Below are 17862 nucleotides of genomic sequence, written 5' to 3'. Positions count from 1 at the left end.
TCTGAAAAGGATGAGTTGCCATGCAGGCAACAGCGAGAATGAAGGTCCTGCCAAGAGGCTGGTCCTACCCTCAGGTACACCTCGCTCCCTGCTCTGCCAAGGAAATGCTTGATCCTCAGCTGGTTTTTCATCTGGACTTGGAAGGCTCAAAAATCCCATCCCCACCTGTCCCTTGTTTTCCCTGCCCTCTGGATAAGACCTAACCAGAGCGTGCGAGATGTTTGTTATGATCTGGCTGTGGCTGCTGCATGGCCAGGGCAGGAACAGGGCGTCCTGCCTCCTTGGCTGCTATAGGGGAATACCCAGGCAAGGTGTTCTCGTGGCTCATGCCGGTACCTTTGAGATACTTTGCTGGTCTGTGAACATCTGTGGCTGCAAACGATGTGCTGTTAGAGGATCAGAGCAGTCTGCTGCTGCTGAAAGGTGGAGCAGGGCGAAAGACTAAATCCAAATCCCATGCCTGTGGCTCTTGGAACCCCGCTCCACACAGTTCTCAGTGCTATGAAAAGACTCTCACTGAAAAGACGCATTATATTCTCTGGCCACCCTCTTCCCTGTAGCATCTCTGTCCCTGCTCTTTTCTTTTTAGCTGCTGGTGAGTCACCTTTAGGAAGAAGCTGTGGAGCCCAGCAGGTGCTCTGCTGCACACCTGAGCCTGCGTCACAGCTGAGTGTAAAGCAGCAGCTGAACGCCTTGGGGACCGTTTGCCTCTTCTCCCAGCCCAAGACACTAAAAGTATTGGTGGACTGGCTGCTTGCAACGTAACTTGTTAGTGAAGTGAGGTGTTCAAAGGCGAGAGCCCATCATGGCTTCACCCCGTGCACACACGCTCTGGAGCTGGGATGCCTCTCGGCTGTCAGCAGAGTCCACTTGTGCTTTGGAAGCCAGAGTCTTACTGGAGGACAGCCTGGTTCCTGGGCACGAGGGTAAGAGCTGCTCGTGCAGGCAGGCACGCTGAGGGCTTGGCTTGCCTGGTTTGCCAGAATGCCAGCCCTCAAAGGGTCTGCAGGTAAGGCAGAGCTCAGCGTGCCAGAAAGGGGAGCACCACGATCAGAAATGGCAAATCACATCCCTGCCTCTCCTCCCCACCCCCTGAAAAGCTATCGCGTAACTTGAGAATGTAATTAGTATGTTAGAAATTAAAGTATTACTCACCTCTAAGCCATCAGTTTGGGTTTGGGGATCTTGCTGCCAGCAGATTGAGTCAATGCTGAGTCTTGAAGTGGGAAGCCTCCTCTCCTCCCACTCCTCTCTGAGGACTGAAGGCTGTCTGGGGTAGTGGGTTACATTTCTAACGTGCAGATCCCTGCTCGTGAGTGATGGCATGGCGGGAATGTCAGCTGGATGGGAATAAACTGCAGCAATTTATTCTCTCCAGCATGTTTGAGAGTCAGCAGAGCCGCACCATCAGCTGGAACAAAACAGGCCCAGTGTTGGGATACAACAGTGGCCAGCTCTGGAGTCGCTTACAATTTACCCCGTTAGTGCTCCTGAGTGCTGGAAGGATGCCAGCTCAGGTTGACTGCGATTCTCTGCTTTGAAAGGGGGCCAGAAGAAAAAAGAAGCGAGACAAAACTTTGTTAGAAGCAGGCTGCTTTTATAGCTTTTATACAGATCTGGAATGTAAACAATTTCCTATTTACTCAGGGTATTAAAGAAATTGGGAGCTGCTCCCACTCTCCAAATGCCGAGGAATGCAGGGGACAGCTCGCGTTTGTTGGAGCCAGTTCACACCTTGCTGACTCCAGCAGTTTCGTGTTAGGCTTCTACCAAGTCTGGAAGCTGTGTAAAGTCCTGGGAGCTGAAGTAATGTCTGTCGCAGAAGCACGTTGCCATTACATGTTTAGATATCAAGCAAGGTGTGTTGTTCAGTGAGGTATCGTGGAGGTGAGGAGCTGGAGCCGGGGCATTTCTGCAGCCCTGGGTTGTGTCTGGGCCCAGTGTCAGTGCAGCGAGTTCACCGGGACGTTCCCGTGCTCCAAAACACTGCTTCACAGTGCTCTGGGGAATCGCTTTGGGCAGACGTGCACGGGTAGGACGAGATGTCCCCAAGCAAAGCTTTACAGCCACCCTCATTTTGTTGCTTTCTAAATGCTGTGGCAGGGATGCAGCTTTGCCACCTGTAGGCTTTCTGGGTGGTTTTCAGTTTGGGTGGATGTTTACCATCATATTGCCATCATAGACTGCGGTGCAGGGATGCTCTGGGAGCTGCACCTGCTTCCTCTGAATACTTTTTGCCTCTCCAGTTCTCCTCTGTGCTCGGAGACCTCCGAGGAAGGTGTCTCAAACTCCAGAAGTGCGGCTCTGCGCTCCTGTGGACGAGCACCTCCGCTGCCAGCCAGCAGGATTGACTCGGGTCCTGCAGCTAGACAGTCTAGCCTGAGGAATTTAGACTATTATTCACCTCCCGATGGTGTAATTATCAGATGAACTTTTGATACAAGCTTAAAGGCAGGGGTGGTGGGAAGAAACTGGCTATTCCAGCCATCCTAAACCCCTCTCAAAATGGACAAGCAGCTGGCGCAAAGGTCGCAAATGCTGGGGGCCCTTCTTCCTGAAGGGCTTTGTCAGGAGCTTTTGAAGTGACATTTCAACTGATACCACGTCAGGCTCTGAGACAGATGAGGAACAATTTTAAATTTTTTTTCCAGAGGGGGTTTCTGAACAGGGTAACAAGTGGTCTTAGCGTGAAAAGAAATGGACCTGTCCTGTGGAGAAACTGAGTGGCTTCACTGCCGAGTTGGTGCCTAGGCTAGGTTTGATGGTAAGAATTAAATTAATTCTTACAGCCGACATTTAGATTTAATATTCAGGCAGAAACTTCCAGAAAGTCGAGCCCATCTTCCCATTTGTGCTTGCCATAGCTGATTTCAAGCTGATGTTGAAGCTACAAGGGAAGCGGGGACAGGGAGGGAGCTTGGTGGTGCTGGGACTTTTGGGGGAGAGGGGAGCGCCAGGCAGGCTGGCAGGTGCCAGCCGGTCTTCCCCAAGGAGTGACTGACTTCGGGCAGTCAGAGGCCTGAAACTGCTTGGTAGCTGCGGGGAGAGGGGACGCGGAGCAGGCAGGCCTGCGGGGACAGGCTTCTGTGTCTGCACCTGGTGCGTGTTCGGCGGTGCCCCTTGCACAGCTGGGGCTCTTCCTCCAGGAGGTCCTCAGCAAAGTGCAGTGGACAAGATCGCAGGTTAAAAGTAAACGCCGACAAACTCAGGGAGGTTTAAGTCACCCAGAGGTGTCACGGCCAGAAGGTGTCACAGCCTGCCCGTGGTCCAAAGGCAGCGGAGAGGCTGCGAGTGTGTGTGCTACGAGGCTCCCCCAACGAGGCTTCCCCAACGAGGCTCCCCAAGCCCTCCTCCCTCCCCTCTCACTGCTGAGGTCTCCAAGTGGGTGGTAACCACTGGCAGGCTCGGCCACGTTTGGCTGGTGAAACTTGGTCAAACCAGTCTGAGACTGAACTCACCAGGAGGCTCAGCCAAGTCTGTCTGATTAAACCCAGCCAAACCCATCTGAGACCAGCAACTGTTGGGCTGCCTCCATCCCTGCTGGGGTACTGCCCCAAATCCACGTTGGGGTTGGTACGGCTCCTCTGTCTTTGGAGGAGTGATGTGGGTTTGCATCAGGACAGTGGGATACGTTTCACCTTTCTTCTGCTGTTACCCATCATCCTCCAGAAGGTGTGATGCTCTCGATAAGCCGGCCTGGATGTTTATCACAAGCATATTGGTGTAAATTCAGATTATCTCCAGTGACGTCACTGTTAGGCAAATGCCCTTCTAAATTATGCTGGCACGTGTTTGAAGACTTGAAGGGGATTGAGCAAGCGTGGTGGAAAAAAGATTGCAAATGAGCATGAGTAATTTGGAAATGTGTCTTTACGTAACAAAAGTGGCATTGCTGGCAGATGTCCTCAATCATCTTTTGGTATTAACTTCTGTGAGCAATTCAGCAGAGGTGCTGCTCGTTCTCCACGCACTGAGTCCCAGGAGCAGTGTTTTAGTCTGACTGGTCTCAAATTAAAGTTCGCTCAGTGTTGTAATGGAGAAGTTATTATACGATGCCTTAAGGCATCCACGTGTTGGATGATCTTACAGCTATGCCTTCTGGCACCACTCCCTCAGGTTTAACTTCAGATGTTTTGACATATCTGATATATTTTCCACTGTAACTTAAAGCTGTGCCAGTCTGAGCTATACAGACCTATGTATAGGTAACTCGAGGAGTGGGGAACGTTGTGGAAGTTTGCCAGCCCTAGGTAGGACACTTTGGTATCTACAGAGACCGTGTGCACACAAGCTGGGTCCTACCAAACCTCTGCGGACTGTGTTGTGATACAGCTCTACAAAATGTGTCCGAATTTCATGAGAGCTTCCCAGTGGGTGTGGGTCCAGGTTTCATCCAACCAAAGCCAAGGCATTTCAGAGAGGAATGTTTCAACCTGGCCTTGCCCTCAGCAAGCGACTTGCTGGAGCACGAAGGATCGCGCTCATCACGCCCTCGTTCCACGTCCCCTCACGGCACTGCTCTTACAACTGGCTTGTCCCCCGGGTGCCCGGGAGGCAGTTTGAGGCAGGGAAATGGCTCCGAGCAGGGACTTGTGGTGTGCCTCGGCCAGAGACGGCCGCGACAAGTGCAGCGGGCGGATCGCGTGCGCCTGGCTCTCGCTGCCCGCTCTGTTTTTAGCTCTCGCAGGAGCTCCCTGTGCGTGCTCGGCGTGCCTCCCCGACAGCTGCCGCTCCCCGCATGGCCCCCAGGCACCCTGCTCGTGTGCTGCTGGCCTCAGCGGCTCCATTTAAAAGCAGCATTGCCCGTGCTGTGTCAGAGATGTGCTACCTGCCTCCTCTGCACGGTGCAGCACCGGTCTCGGCGTGCGCTGGCTGGTACCTGCAGGAAGGGGCACGGCGTCGGCGTGAAACCCGTCTTCTGGCTGGGCAGTGGGTTAAATGCTTGTGGCAGAGCACAATTGTCAGGGAAAATAGCTCTTGGGAAGGACGGTGTGAATGAGTCTTAAGTGAGTTGGGCCCCAGCAAAACGATATCCTCGCTCGTCAAACTCAAGCTGGTGTCTCTGTGTAAGGGCTGGGCTCAGACTGGGCGTCTCAAAAACCAGCGGGGTGAGCGCCTGTGTCTGCAGCCCCTCAGGCCCCTGGCTGCTTGTCCCAAGGTAACAGCCTTCTGTCCTCACCCCTGGCAGGGGGAGCCAGCCCCCCCAGTCCCCTAAAAGTAGGCGTGTGTATCTGTTTTTATCCTGCCCTTTGCTTCGAGGGGGGCGTTTTGTCTAATTTCAGGTGGCATTAAGGACTGTGTCAGCAGGGATTCACTTGTGGTATTTCCCACGTAAATAAATCTTGTCTAAAACTCTCATCCCTAAACAGCCACAGGAGACCCCGAGGCATCTGAAGAATTTTCATTTATGCCAGATTTCAATTTATCATGTCATTTTCTTTTGTTACGTTGTCATTTGATTTGCCGGTGCTCACCTGCCAGCCCCGAGCAAACGGCAGGTGGCACCAGCGCCCTGCTTCAGCTGAGCAGCTGAACGCTACTCAGCATTTAAACTGTAAAAACAAGGCCACAGCAGAGACATTTAAATTTGTTATTTTTACTGTTTACAAGTGCCTGGTATCTCCCTGTAGTTCACAAATCCGTGCTTGCACATCCTAGCTGGGTTGCTGATGTGCGGTGCCTCCAGTGTCACAGTGCGTGTGGAAAGCAGGGATGCGTTGGACCTGCTGAATGTGTTTAATCCCAAATACCTTGCCAAACCTCGTAGCTTTTAGCTTGGCAAAACTTAGCAGGACAAGTGTCCAAGTGGGTCCTGTAAGACCGGGCTCATTTTGGGAAGCTTTACAGAGCTGGAGTAAGGACGTGTTGCTTGTGGCTGCGCGGAGGGAGAGCGGAGCAGCCCTCGGGGTTCTCGGGAGGACGTCGCTGCTCTGGGAGCTTGGAAAGCAGCCGAGAAGTTTCAGTGCTTCACTGCGTGGGTGCCACTAGCAAATACCGCGGTTATTTTGGGAGGATGTATTTTCTGTCAGACGTGTCTTTGATAAGACTCTGTTCAGACGGGATTTGATATAATGTTATGTTTTGCTGCCCGTACTAATACGCGTAATATTAATAGTATCACAATGTGATAGGATCTTGGCATCGAGATTGTCATTTAATTCTGCTGAAGATGATGGAAAGATCTTTCATTGATTTAAACATGCGTTGCATTCAGCTCCAGCATCTTCAGATAGGGTAGACTAATAATAATAATGTATGCATGAGAAGTAAGAATACAAGTTCTGGTGTATTAATTTGTGAGTATGTAAGTAAAGGGTTATGGAGGTTTGCAGCGCAGAGTAGCCATGTGAAGTAACTCTGTTTGGCCACACAGGAATTGGGTTCTGCAATACTGCTGTAAATAACTGTATCCGGTGGTTCTGAGCAGAATGGTCCTCAGCTCCTACGTGAAGGCAGGGAGCCGCGTTTTCTCATGGGTTACTGCACAACCGGTCAGCTTCCTCCTGTGCTGAGACCAGTTGGGGCTGGGGACCGACTCCAAAAGCTGTGGTTTGAGCTCAGCAAGGCACTGCCTGTTGCTGTGTGCTGAAAGCAGCCCCACTTCCATCTGCCCGGTGTCCCGTTGCTGCCTTGCCAGCCTGGCTCACCTGCATCGTCCTGTGTGCGGAGGAGGAGGAGAGGGAGAGGTTTGGGATAAGGGCTATCACCCCGTCCCCCTGCTCCTTTCCTCATCCCTAGCATATGCTCATGTGTGGCATGGCACGGCTGGTGTCTTCTGGGCTAGCTTAGTGCTGGGTGCTGCAGCACGATGTAGGGATACCCGAGCCCAGCGGGGACAAGCAGCATTGCTTTTTCTGCAGACTCAGCTGGGGGACACCTAACAGGCAGGATGTTACTGGTTTTGGCACCCATCCTGACCAACGAAAGCTTATGTGTGCTCACACGCTGCTTGCTCCATGGTGGATGTGCTGAGGCATTTGCAAAAGGTGTAACTTGTGAATTTTTTACTCCTTTTACACCAGTTGCTTTTCTAAGGCTGTTTTCCAGGTGCAGCTGCATACCTGCTCCGGTAAGAGTTTGAATGTGCTGATTACTTCAGCATCCTTCACGTCGCTGAGTACTTACAGAGCTCTTGGATGGCTGTGGTGAGCAGGGCAAGTGCTTTAGTGTAACGTGCAGATCTATAGCTTGGTGTGGGTAATGGTTTCCTCTGAATCCTTTATTGAGGAAGGGTTCCTGAAACAACAGTGCTGCCTCTATGAAACCCTGTTTCGACAGCTAATGAAAGCTTGAATCCTTACAATGCTGGCGCGTGCCATTTCTGTTAAAATTATTACCAGCAGCTCTGCAATTTGGGGAGCCAAGTTTCGCTGAAAGCACAATTACTCTAGCACTTGCAAAGATGGCACGTCATAATTTCCTAAGGCAGCGCTGACAATTTAGTGTATTTGCTTCCCAGAATGTGCTGCGTGAGCCTGAGCTGACATGTGCGAGAGCAGGTGGCCACTGTCAGCACTGGGGAAGCACGGGGAGGAAACCTGCTGCTGCTTTCCAGCTCCTTGGGCATCGTGTGCGCATTGCACGCCATCGCTTGGTGTCCCCAGCTGCTGCTGAGAGCGTCGGTCTGCCTTGCGCTAGGAAGTCCTCAGCTCTTCACCTGATAAGCATCAGTGCTGGCATTGCTTTGTTGCGGAGCTTGGACATGAAATCAATCATTCAGGAAGTACAGCAAGGAAGGGAGTTGAAAACAAGTCAGGAGATGGAAGGAGGGGATAGAAGAAATCACATTCATTAACCAGGGTGATGTCGAACTGCTCTTTTTCACCCGTTTCCTGGTTACAGGAGAGGGCAGACGTTCTGAGCATAGCTCTTACTTGCCGTTTGACAGGCTTAGCTGTGTGTACATGTACTTGTGCAAGCTTATGAACAGTCAGGAAAAGCTTTTAAGTTGTGGGTCAAACCTGCCCAAGTTAGCAGTGAGCAAAGCTGCTGGGGCATGCAGACCAGCGTGGCTGGTCGTTCCCTCTTCCTGAGCACTGCTGTGCAAGTAATAGACACCGTCCACATTTCTGCTTGGCGTCTTTCCCTGTATTTGTCCTTTTGATCTTGTGTTTGCGACCTTCCCTACTGCTTTGCTCCTGAGCCATGGAAGTGGATGAGGTGTGGGGCCCGTGGGCTGCTGCCAGGAGGAGGCAGGGCTTGCTCCATCCATCCCTGCCGCGGCTGGGCCCCGCTGCTCCGAGCACGTGGGGCAGGAGAGTGGCTGCAGCAGCGCACCAGAAAGGAGATTGATCTTCTGAGAGGTTTGAATACCCAAGTCCATTAGAGTTTCCTGGGAAATATCAGCTCAGATTCATGCTGGCGTACCTTGGAAATCTTTTAAAATTAAGTACCAAAAATCAATGCGTTGCAAGACTCCCAGCATGTAATTCTGAACCCATTAGGAGATTTGTGCTAATTTTGAAAATAATCTTTCTATTTTAACTGTTACTTTGAACGTATTTTGAAAGTATTTTGAACTTGTATATCTGGCAGAAAGGGAACAATTAAAGGAAAGATTACATTGTGTTACTTTAATTGTGATGGATTGAATCATTTGCTGAAAGAAAATATCTGCAAAGCATATCTAAGTGCAGAAGCAAAAATGAAAATGAAAATTGGTCTCAGCTGTTCCACTCCCCATGACAAATGTGTATTTATGTAATCCATTCCTTCTCGTATCTTGATAGCACTGCGCACACAGTGCATGAATTAATTCTACTGAGAACTGCGGTGAGATTATCTCTGAGCCCATGTAAGCACGAGGAATCCACCTTTACTCTCAGGTCCCCTATATGTTCAGTGTGGCTGTTGCTGGTGCTTGCTTCCACTAGCAGTGCCAAGGGCCAGACAGTGGAGGTTGAGGCACGTGGGGTTTTGTGACAGCCCTCAGTTAGCCAGTAGTTTTCTCTTTGAAAGAGCACTTCTTAGAAAGTAGCGGTGGGTGGCTTTCCAGCTGCTCCACATCGGGACAAAACTTCTCTTGGGAGTGAAATTTTGGTCTAAGAGCTTCCTGTGCTGGCAGTTTGGGGAAGAAAAACAAACCTGCCATTGAGAGTGGAAGGAATTCCCTGATTGCTATGAGACAGCCTCACCCTGGAGGGCAGGGAAGGAGATCTTGAACCCATATGGTCTTACTCTACCCTGGTCCCACTGGTGTGCTTTAATCACCGCGCAGGTCTGGATGAAAAGCAGTGCACCAAAAAAGCTGGGTTTGGAGATAGAGCGTGCGGTATCTTGACGGCCAGTAGTTTCTATCTACCTGTATGATGTACAGACAGTGCTTTAATTCATGCTGTCCTCTCACCAACAGTTAACTGTAGTTGTTAATGGCAGGTTCAGTAACAGCGTCCTGCACAACTGCACTAATTGCAAATCCTGGATCTCGCTGGAAGCAAAGTCCCCCTGCTTGCAGGAGGGCTGCGAAGCTGCCGTTGCCGATGTAAGTGAATGCCCCGTGGTGCTGCGTAATGAGAGCACGGTGGGTGAAAGGAGCGCTGCAGCAACTCGCGTGGCAGCGGTGCCCTGAATTCAGAGCTCTGTTCCCTCCCAGGGACACTGCTGCTGCATCTTGGAAGCTGTAAGAGGTCAAAGGAATGGAGTCTAACACCTGCCATAAACCCTGTCCCGGAATTATCTGGCAAAGGTTGCTTTGGTGAGAATGAAGCAAGAGCATCATCTCTCCTTCCTGCCCCTCCAGCTACTGGGGACTGAGGGATCCACAGTCTCTATGTGCTTCCTTCATTGTGGAAAATGCTTCCTCCACTGTGAGCTAGGGGCAATTTAATTTCATGAAAATCCTCCCTGCAGTATGGCAAGGGTCCAGCTGGCCACATGCTATTGCCACGCGCTGCCAGAAAGCGGTCATGTTGGACTTTCTCATCCGTCTGATGAAATGAATTCCTTTTCTCTGCGGCAGGACGGGGAGTATATGGGTGTATATTGGGTATGGTGAAACAGAGCGCGTGGAGGAAAAAGTCTGTCTTCTGGCAGCTGCACGTGTGAAGCCAGGGAGGGAGTGGAGATGTGTTAATTGTTTGCGGATGCAAACAAAATTGTTCCCCAGCCAGTCCCTTGCTCAGAAAGGTATTAAGTCGCTGCTGAAACTTGTACAACTTTCACCTTCATAAAATCAGGCAATGAATGGTAAACCAATGATGATTTTGTTAATGCTGTCCTTTTTTGGATGTCTGAACTGAATCTAGGTTGTGATCTATCGAACAGGTTCTCTCACCTTAATTTCCGTGGCTCGGCTTTACCTGCAGCTGTACTGCGTGAGAGCCAAGCACCCGGCGCTCCCATTCCCAGCGGTGCTGCCAGCTGCAGGTGCTCGATACCTCTTGGGACTGGCAGGTATGGAAAAAAGCACAGCAAATACGTAAGCTGCCTGATGCCACCAAACTTAGTGTTAGCTCACTTCAGGGTGTATCGTCTGTCTCGAAGCTACTCCAGTCTCTGTTTCAGCCTGTAAGGCACTGGCAGCTGTTCTGCTCTGTCTTTAGAGCTTCTAACGTGAGCGCAGGGGCAGCGGTGCTAAGATGCTGCTGAAGACAGTGAATGGCTTGTGCGAAGCTCAATGGCATTTTGTCCAGCAAGGGATGTTTTGTCATGCAAGAATTGTATGTGCAAAGGTACAGCAGCGGCTCTGGCTTCTAATTAAAGCTGCGCATGGAACCTGTGGAGCTGTTGGGACTAGGAAAACAAAGCTGCAAAATAGGTTTTTAAATCTGTGTGCTCTGGTGGTAAAACCATTTGTATCTGAGGCTGTTAACTGTCCTTTTCTGATCCTTTCTTGGTTAATAAAAGTAGCTGTTGGAGGAAAATGCGAAGGTTTTGAGTTGTGAAAAACGCGTGTTTGCACCGCTAATCACTTGAAAAATCAATCTCCAGAACTTCATTTGTTTGGAGCAGCTGATTAGCTGCTCTCTGTGCTTTCTCCCTTTTAATAAAACCCCTGAGTCGAACGACAGAAGGGCTATAATTAAGGAGCGCTTTTTTTTCCTTTCCCAATGATGTTCTGGCAAATGTTAAGCAGCAGGTAGCCTGGCATAAGCAGGACAGAAGAGCCTCTGCACTGCTTGTGCAAGCCTGGGCTTCACCTGGACAGGAGGGAGCTGGGCGCTTTGCTCCTCTCTGCCCCAGCACTGACAAACTGGAGTCTGGTTGCTGCTGTGTGGGCTGCAGCAGCTCTGTCCTTGCTCCGCTGTCCCCAGGGGACGCTCCTGGTTTGCCAGTTAGCAAACTGTACCCTGAAGGCGACAACGGGAGCCACAGGAGAGCCAGACTCCAGGTTTCCCTGTGCATCTCTCTCAGTGTCACCAAGTGGGATGATGATAACAGTGACCCAAAGATCTTTTGCTATCTTTCTTCCTAGCGAAAGGTAGCGCAGAGGTCAGTATTTTTGTGCTCGGGAATTTTACCCGGGAGAGTCTTGGCTTGAGTGGGAAAGAATAATTCTAAAGGTTAGGGAAATGGATGCATTAAAATCATAAAGGTTCATGCTTCTCTTAAATGACTTCCCTGCTCAAAAGTATGTAATATAATTTGACTAGCAAGGTAAAAAGGTTGTTCAGTGAACAAAGTTGAGGGCTTTTTTCTTTTCCTGACTGATGCCTTCTGGTTTCTAAATGACCACAAATCAGCCATCTGGCATTGAAAATGTTTCTAATATGAAAAATTAATTAGATACAATCTAAGCATAATATGACCTTGATTTTTCTTCAATGCAAAAAATAGTTTGCACCCATAAACTGCTGGGAGGAAATATGTCAATAAAGTAATCACTCCTCTTAATGTTTGTGTTGAATTGGTCCCTTTTTTTTTTTTTTTCCTTCCAGGAAAGCAAGCAGTACTCCTAGCCGAAGGTCTGCTTCATGCAGGCAGTTCCCGTGTTTTCTAACCCGCCCAGCATGTACTTCAGGTATGACCAATGCAACCTGCTGCCTTGGCCAAACAGTAAAGGTGAATGACGACAGATTGGGAGATAATAGTTTTATGGTGTGGACAAATAATTATTAGGCATTGAAACAATTCCATCAAGCACTGTACTTGTGGCTGAGTTGAAACTTTAACCCTGGTCTCCAGAGATGGAAGAAAAGAAAAGACAAAATGTCAATATAATAAAAGGGTGAGACAGGGAAAGAGTCTTGGTTATTTTTCTTCCTTCTTTTCAAAACTGAGCAAAGAAGAAAAAGGATTGTTTCATAAATCCAGGCTCTGCATATTTACACAGAGGCTCCAAGGAGAAAATACACGCAGCCACTGCAGATTGACTAGCGGAGTGGTGAGCGTGGCAGCTCATGCTCAAAGCTCTGCAGGCTTGGATTGTTTGGGGTTTTTGTCTAAATGCAGCTGCATAAACTCCTTGATAACAGGGTGTCTGAAGACTTTCACTGTATTTTATAGTAGTGTCAGTATAAGGTGTGGTAAATGGGCAAACTGAGTGGTGTGGGTTGCAGTGCTCCCAGTAACAAGACTGCTGGTCCTCCAGGCTGCCCTGAGGACCACGGGCTGCTGCTCTGAGAATCAAAGCAGAGCAAGCAGACCTGGGCAGGTGTCTAGAGCTGAGCTTGTCCTGGCCTTTCATTATTGGTAAAATGAGGCAGTTGTCCTGCAAATGCCCATTCCTTGTGACATCCAAAATTTTTGGAAGTATTCCAATAGCAAAATACTTCCTAGGAAAAGTTGTATGTTGCGTTGATTTCCCTAAGAAGGATCAAGACTTAGTTTTTTAACAATGCTATTGCCGTAACTGTATCTTATGACAATTTTGAGAGTAATGTATTTTTGTTATTTTTCTCGTTTTGTTTTTTTTTTTTTCAATTCTCCAGAGGATCTGAAGACGTTTAACTAGACTTGGAAGTAGACTGCGTAATGGAGTGTGAAAAAACATTTTAGTCTGACCATGTGCTCTATAATATCAGATCAATCAGCCATCTGGCTTGGGAAAATGGAATCATCTTGATTACCGAAGTGTGTGGATCCCTCTGGGAGCTGCAGTTAGCTGCTGAGCGTCTCTGAAGAGTGCCCTGCTCTCCTCACGTGTCCTTCACAGCAGCTTGCTGACAAGTCTTGACACAAGACAGACACAAATCAATAGCGTGTTTTTAAATGTTACTGAGATGGAATTTCAGGGAGCCTTCATGTTAATGTCATTTGGCACTTACGTGGAATAAACAGTAGACGAGGAAAAGCAGACTTGAATTTGGCTCCAAGAGAGTGATGCGAATCCAGGCCCGGCACCTATTCAACTCCCCGAGGTTGGTTATGTCCCTGTCGTGATCAGCGCCTCACCTGGGGTTATTGCTGCTCCTGGGACTAACTCCTCCTGTATGCTTGACAAATTATAACTTCTGGAGTCCTCAGCATGCCAGAAGCACAGGCTATCACAATCTAAAGTTCTTCATAGTGTAAACCTGAAAGCTTGAGCGTCTTCTGTGCGAGTTGTTTAATCTGTCCAGACTGTAAACTCCTGCTGAACTACCTAAATCAGAGACTGGGGGCGGGAACGCAGCACCTTTTTCATTCTGGTTTCAAGTCACTCTTTACTAAGTGTAGCACTTGGTTGTTGTCATATCCTAAAGCTGACACCAGTTTTTCTCTTGTGTCAGGTGTGCTGTGGAAAGCAGATGGCCTGTGCTTGAGCAGTAAAACTGCTGGGCTCCAGAGTTGGATTTGTTGTGCAGGTGCAGTTGGTTTACAGCACACGTGGTCAGCCTGACCCTTCCCGGAAGAGATCTGAGCATCCCCACTGGGAAGTGCAGACAGATGGACAAAATCTCCAATTCTACCCAGACAAAAGTCCTGGGAAGGCAAAGGATGAGTCTGGTGAAACCTCGGGTATTTGGTAGCCCAAGACTTGAGGATTAGGGTGGTAAAATCCTTTGGGTTTCTTAATGGTGCCAAAGTCTGGCCTTTGATTTCCATTGCTTTGTAGCTGTTGTTTTTTTTTTTAATTAAAAATTACCTAAGTGAATGGAAACAACTTGTTTGACCTAGAGACTCCAGCTGCTGAAAGTCCCTAAATGTTGCCCTCCCTGCTTCCCCCAAATCTTAATTTGCATTGTCCTGATTTGGTAAACGTGAATTATGGTTGTTAAGTCCTGGTTCTGGGCAGTTGCATCATGTAGGTGTTCTTGCCAAATATGGTGAGAAGCTTCATCTTTGCTCGTTCCCAGCAAGGGAGTGGTGGAGAGGAGGAGGTGGCAGAGGGAAACTGAGAATCCAGGCAGAGCAAGAGGAGCTCTGGAAGGCTGTCTGCCCTGGTGGAGCTAGAAGTGGCCATGAGGTGATGGGTTTTAAGGTTAAGAGCTTTAAAACAGGAGTGATCCATTTCCTATGTGTATTTCAGGAACTCAGCCTGGGTTAAAACCTTTTTCTATCCCTAACAGCCCCAGAGAATGACCCGTTTCCTACCTTTGATCCTACAAGCCAAGTGGTTCATTTATGGTGTGCTCAGTGTGCTGGTGAGTGCTACCTAGGGCAGATTTCTGTCTTCCCTACGGCTGAGGGGGTATAAGGTGGTTTGTTGCTATATGAAGGAAATAACCTCTGCATCTGTCATCCCACCTGTGAATACTTGGCCTTTCAAGGCTTTTATACTGGGACTGAAAGTGTTTGTTTTTGCAGGAGGATGGCTGCTGAGATGTTAAAACTAGTCAGTATGTTAATCTAAATGCTGAACAGTAAAAAGGATATTTTTATACATCCCTAATCACCTGCTTTGAAATGTGTTCTGTCCACCAAAAATCCTCAGAAGTCTATTAACTATAAATTCAGCAATTTATGTAGAAATTTATATGTTTAGGTAGGCTGTTGTTTTATTTTTAGTGCCACCTAAAGCTGACACTGGTATGTGGGCGACTTTGGATGTGGGGGACTCACGAGCACTGGGTTTTCCACCAGCTTTGCCAGTTGGGAGCTGTTTCCAGCTCCCTGTGCCTGGGGCAGCCAGTCCTCAGGATGTGCATTTGGGCTCTGAAGGGCACGCTGTGCTGCTGGTGAGGGTCAGGCAGAGGATGTCATGCAACTAACAAGGAGAAAAAAGTAGACGAGCAAATAAATCCTGCAGCTCTGGTGTAACTTGTGGAGGAAATGTGGAGACTGCCATAAATATCAGCTTGGGTCTGCAGGGAGGGCAGGTGGGGTTGTGTTCAGGGGCCACGTTCCCTGAGCTCCTTTTCCATGTGAGGTTCATTCTAAGCCATCTGTGGTTCAGAACAGCCCAGGCACGTCAGCCCCAGTTTCTGATAAGCAGGTACTGCCTGTCCTGGGGCGCAGCCTGCAGGAGCGATGATGTCCGGACGAATTACCAGGAAAGGGCTCCGATGCGTCCGTGACATTTCCGTGCCCAAGGTCAGCCTGCTCACCCGGATGGGAGGTGTGGGGGAAACCTCTCCTGCTGTCCTTATGGCGGCTGTTTGCTCGGGTGCTGTCACGCCCATGCTGCTGGCCGGGTGATGCAGGCTGCTGCTGCTTCCAGGACCCGTCCCTGCCTGGCCAGCCCTCGCACCGGGACACACACCCTCTGCCCAGCACCGCTGCAAGGATGCTCCTGCCTCTCTGCAGCCCTGCTCTTCTCCGGCCCCTCTCCAGCTGCCTTTTTGCACCAGCCCCACCTGCCTTTTCTCCACCCCAGTTCATGCTGCAGAATTTTCTGAGAAAACCAAAAACCCCTCTGGGGAGCCCATTCTGGCTACCTGGCCGAAGGTACATGGTAGAGAGACAGGAAAAAAGACCAGAAGACCTTCCTTAGATGATGAGAATCCAGAGGTTCTGTGATTTACTGGCATCTACGTTTTGTATTAAATACGTATGGAGGATGGCTGTCAAATCTGATCTTAAGGAATGTGTGTCAACCTTTTATACTGACTTTGTTTTACCTTTAAAGCAATCGAGCTGTTCCCTGAGGCAGGTATTGCTGTGTGCCACCTTTAGCACAATCAGATTAGCATTGTGTTTGCTCTAAAAGCCGAAGCCTCGGTGCAGCGCCCAAGCGAGCGCTCAGCGTTGAAATGAGATTGTCTGCGCAGAGCTCACCGCCTGACCCCCGTTCCCTCGCCCGGCCTTTGAGAGGAGTGGGCTCTCCATATGGTGCTCCTGCTATGCCTGCACTATTTCTGGCTTCAAACGTTGCAATTGGAATGGACAGATATAAAAACAAGCCTTTGATCCTGCCAAGATGTCTGCTGACCACACCACAGATCTTTTTTGCTGGTAGTCCAACCAGCATTGTGCCATGCACCCTTCAGATTATCCCAGCCAACAATAATAATACGACTATTCTGCAGGTTCATGCACCGTGTTCTTCCTTACCCTATTCCAAAGACCTACTTTTACCTGTGCTGCTTTCTCTGCTGCTCTTCTCACAAACCCGTGTGCCTGGATTTGTATGTGCTTTGAATCTGATATTGCTTCTCCAGCTGGAAAGAAAGCAAACCTGTACTCTAGGCAATGAAATGAGTCTTTCACTTCTTGAAGTGCCAGCTAAAGCCTGGGCATGGAAGCTTGAGGTTTTTGATCTTCTTCCATGGCGCTGTTGAGTTTGGCTTGTTCCAGCCCTGCTACCAGGCTGCTCTCCGTTCTTATGCTTTTGGCATTTTAGCCAGTTTGATCCAAGTGCATTCTAAAACTTAGGTTTTGGCACCAATTGCAGAATCCAGGCGCAGGAATTTTCTCCCATAGCTTAGCAGTAGTAGTTGATGTTTTTCCCAGACTCCCCACTAACTAAGGGCAGATCAAAAATGTGATAAAATTAGCTAAACGGATGGAGAACGTTTATTTTCCTTTGGATGTTATGGAAAGGAATTGCAGCTCTTTAGCCTTTTTTTCTGTTGAGTTTTAATTAGGTAAACTTATAATTATGCTTCAGAAAAAGAATAATCATACTCTTACTGAGCTTGGGGAGTTAGACTAGATAATCTCAAGAGGTCTCTTCCCATCCTCAGCGATTCTGTGGTCCTGCATGTTTTGAAAGCCTTCTTAAACTAACAGTTGATTTTTTTCATCTTTTCCAAGAATGCAAGTAGCTATTATTTCTTAGCAATAGAGGTACTGTGACTCTTGATTATATTAATTTGATGGTTCGTAATTTTTCGTTGTTCATAATCTTGTTGCTATTTTCAAATGCTTTTTGTACAGCTGCTGCAGATTCCCTCCATGCAGAAACATACTGAATTTTTTTTTTTAACACTTACCCCACTAAGTCTTTTCCCAAAACTTGAGCACCCCTCGAATCTTAGCACGTTGTAAATTGTCATTTCGGAATGAGGCAAGGACCCAAATCCTCATGAGAAAAAGCTAATCAACTCTGTAAGTTTTACAGTCAGATTAGTCAGCAAAGTAAATCATACTAACAAAAAATAAATAAAAAGACTTTTCACTTTGAAATATTTGATTTGTTCTGTATGTCAGTGAAAAAAAGACTTGAAGTTTAACAGGATGCTCAGGCTTACACGATTCTTGGTGTTTTCTTGTATAATGCCCTCAGTATCTCCATGCTTCGTCTGTTTGCGTGGTGGGGATGGGAAAGAAAGAATCTTTTTGTTAACGTTCATCAAAGGCTTCCAGTGCTGCTTTTTTTTTTCTTAATTTAGTGTCAGAGCCTGGGTTTCCTGGAACATCAACCAGTAATTATCTCCCTATGTTTGATGACCTTTCAGTCAACTCAGATTTTGCTTTTGGATTCAATACTAATTCTGTGGCCAACTTTTTAGGGGTCCGACTTAGTTTTTAACTAGAAGCCAGTAGCCTTGCGTCCCTACTCAGCACAAGACATCAGATATTTCAACTGCAGTACAGACAGACAATTAGATGTAATGTGCC

General features: G+C 48.5%; 1 protein-coding gene and 1 long non-coding RNA gene across 5 annotated transcripts in view; one reads left to right on the top strand and one right to left on the bottom strand.

Annotated features, from left to right (window-relative positions):
• The window catches only part of MYOT (myotilin), a 31482-nt gene extending 29854 nt beyond the window's left edge, over nt 1–1628 (bottom strand). The window contains exon 1 of the mRNA XM_040573028.1: nt 1156–1628. The gene's annotated coding sequence lies outside the window, so the exon portion shown is untranslated. The remainder of the gene's footprint in view (nt 1–1155) is intronic.
• The window catches only part of LOC121077654, a 31091-nt gene extending 16284 nt beyond the window's left edge, over nt 1–14807 (top strand). For 2 of the 4 annotated variants that reach the window (XR_005824223.1, XR_005824220.1), the window contains 4 exons: nt 10305–10417; nt 11877–11959; nt 12870–13298; nt 13650–14807. This is a non-coding gene — a long non-coding RNA (uncharacterized LOC121077654). The remainder of the gene's footprint in view (nt 1–10304; nt 10418–11876; nt 11960–12869; nt 13299–13649) is intronic. The other 2 variants (XR_005824221.1, XR_005824222.1) reach the window with 2 other exon arrangements.
• The last annotated feature ends 3055 nt before the right edge of the window (nt 14808–17862 follow it).

This window comes from Cygnus olor, chromosome 14, assembly GCF_009769625.2.
Source record: "Cygnus olor isolate bCygOlo1 chromosome 14, bCygOlo1.pri.v2, whole genome shotgun sequence".
Lineage (NCBI taxonomy): Eukaryota > Metazoa > Chordata > Aves > Anseriformes > Anatidae > Cygnus > Cygnus olor.
This window is presented reverse-complemented; position numbering and strand designations above follow the sequence as displayed.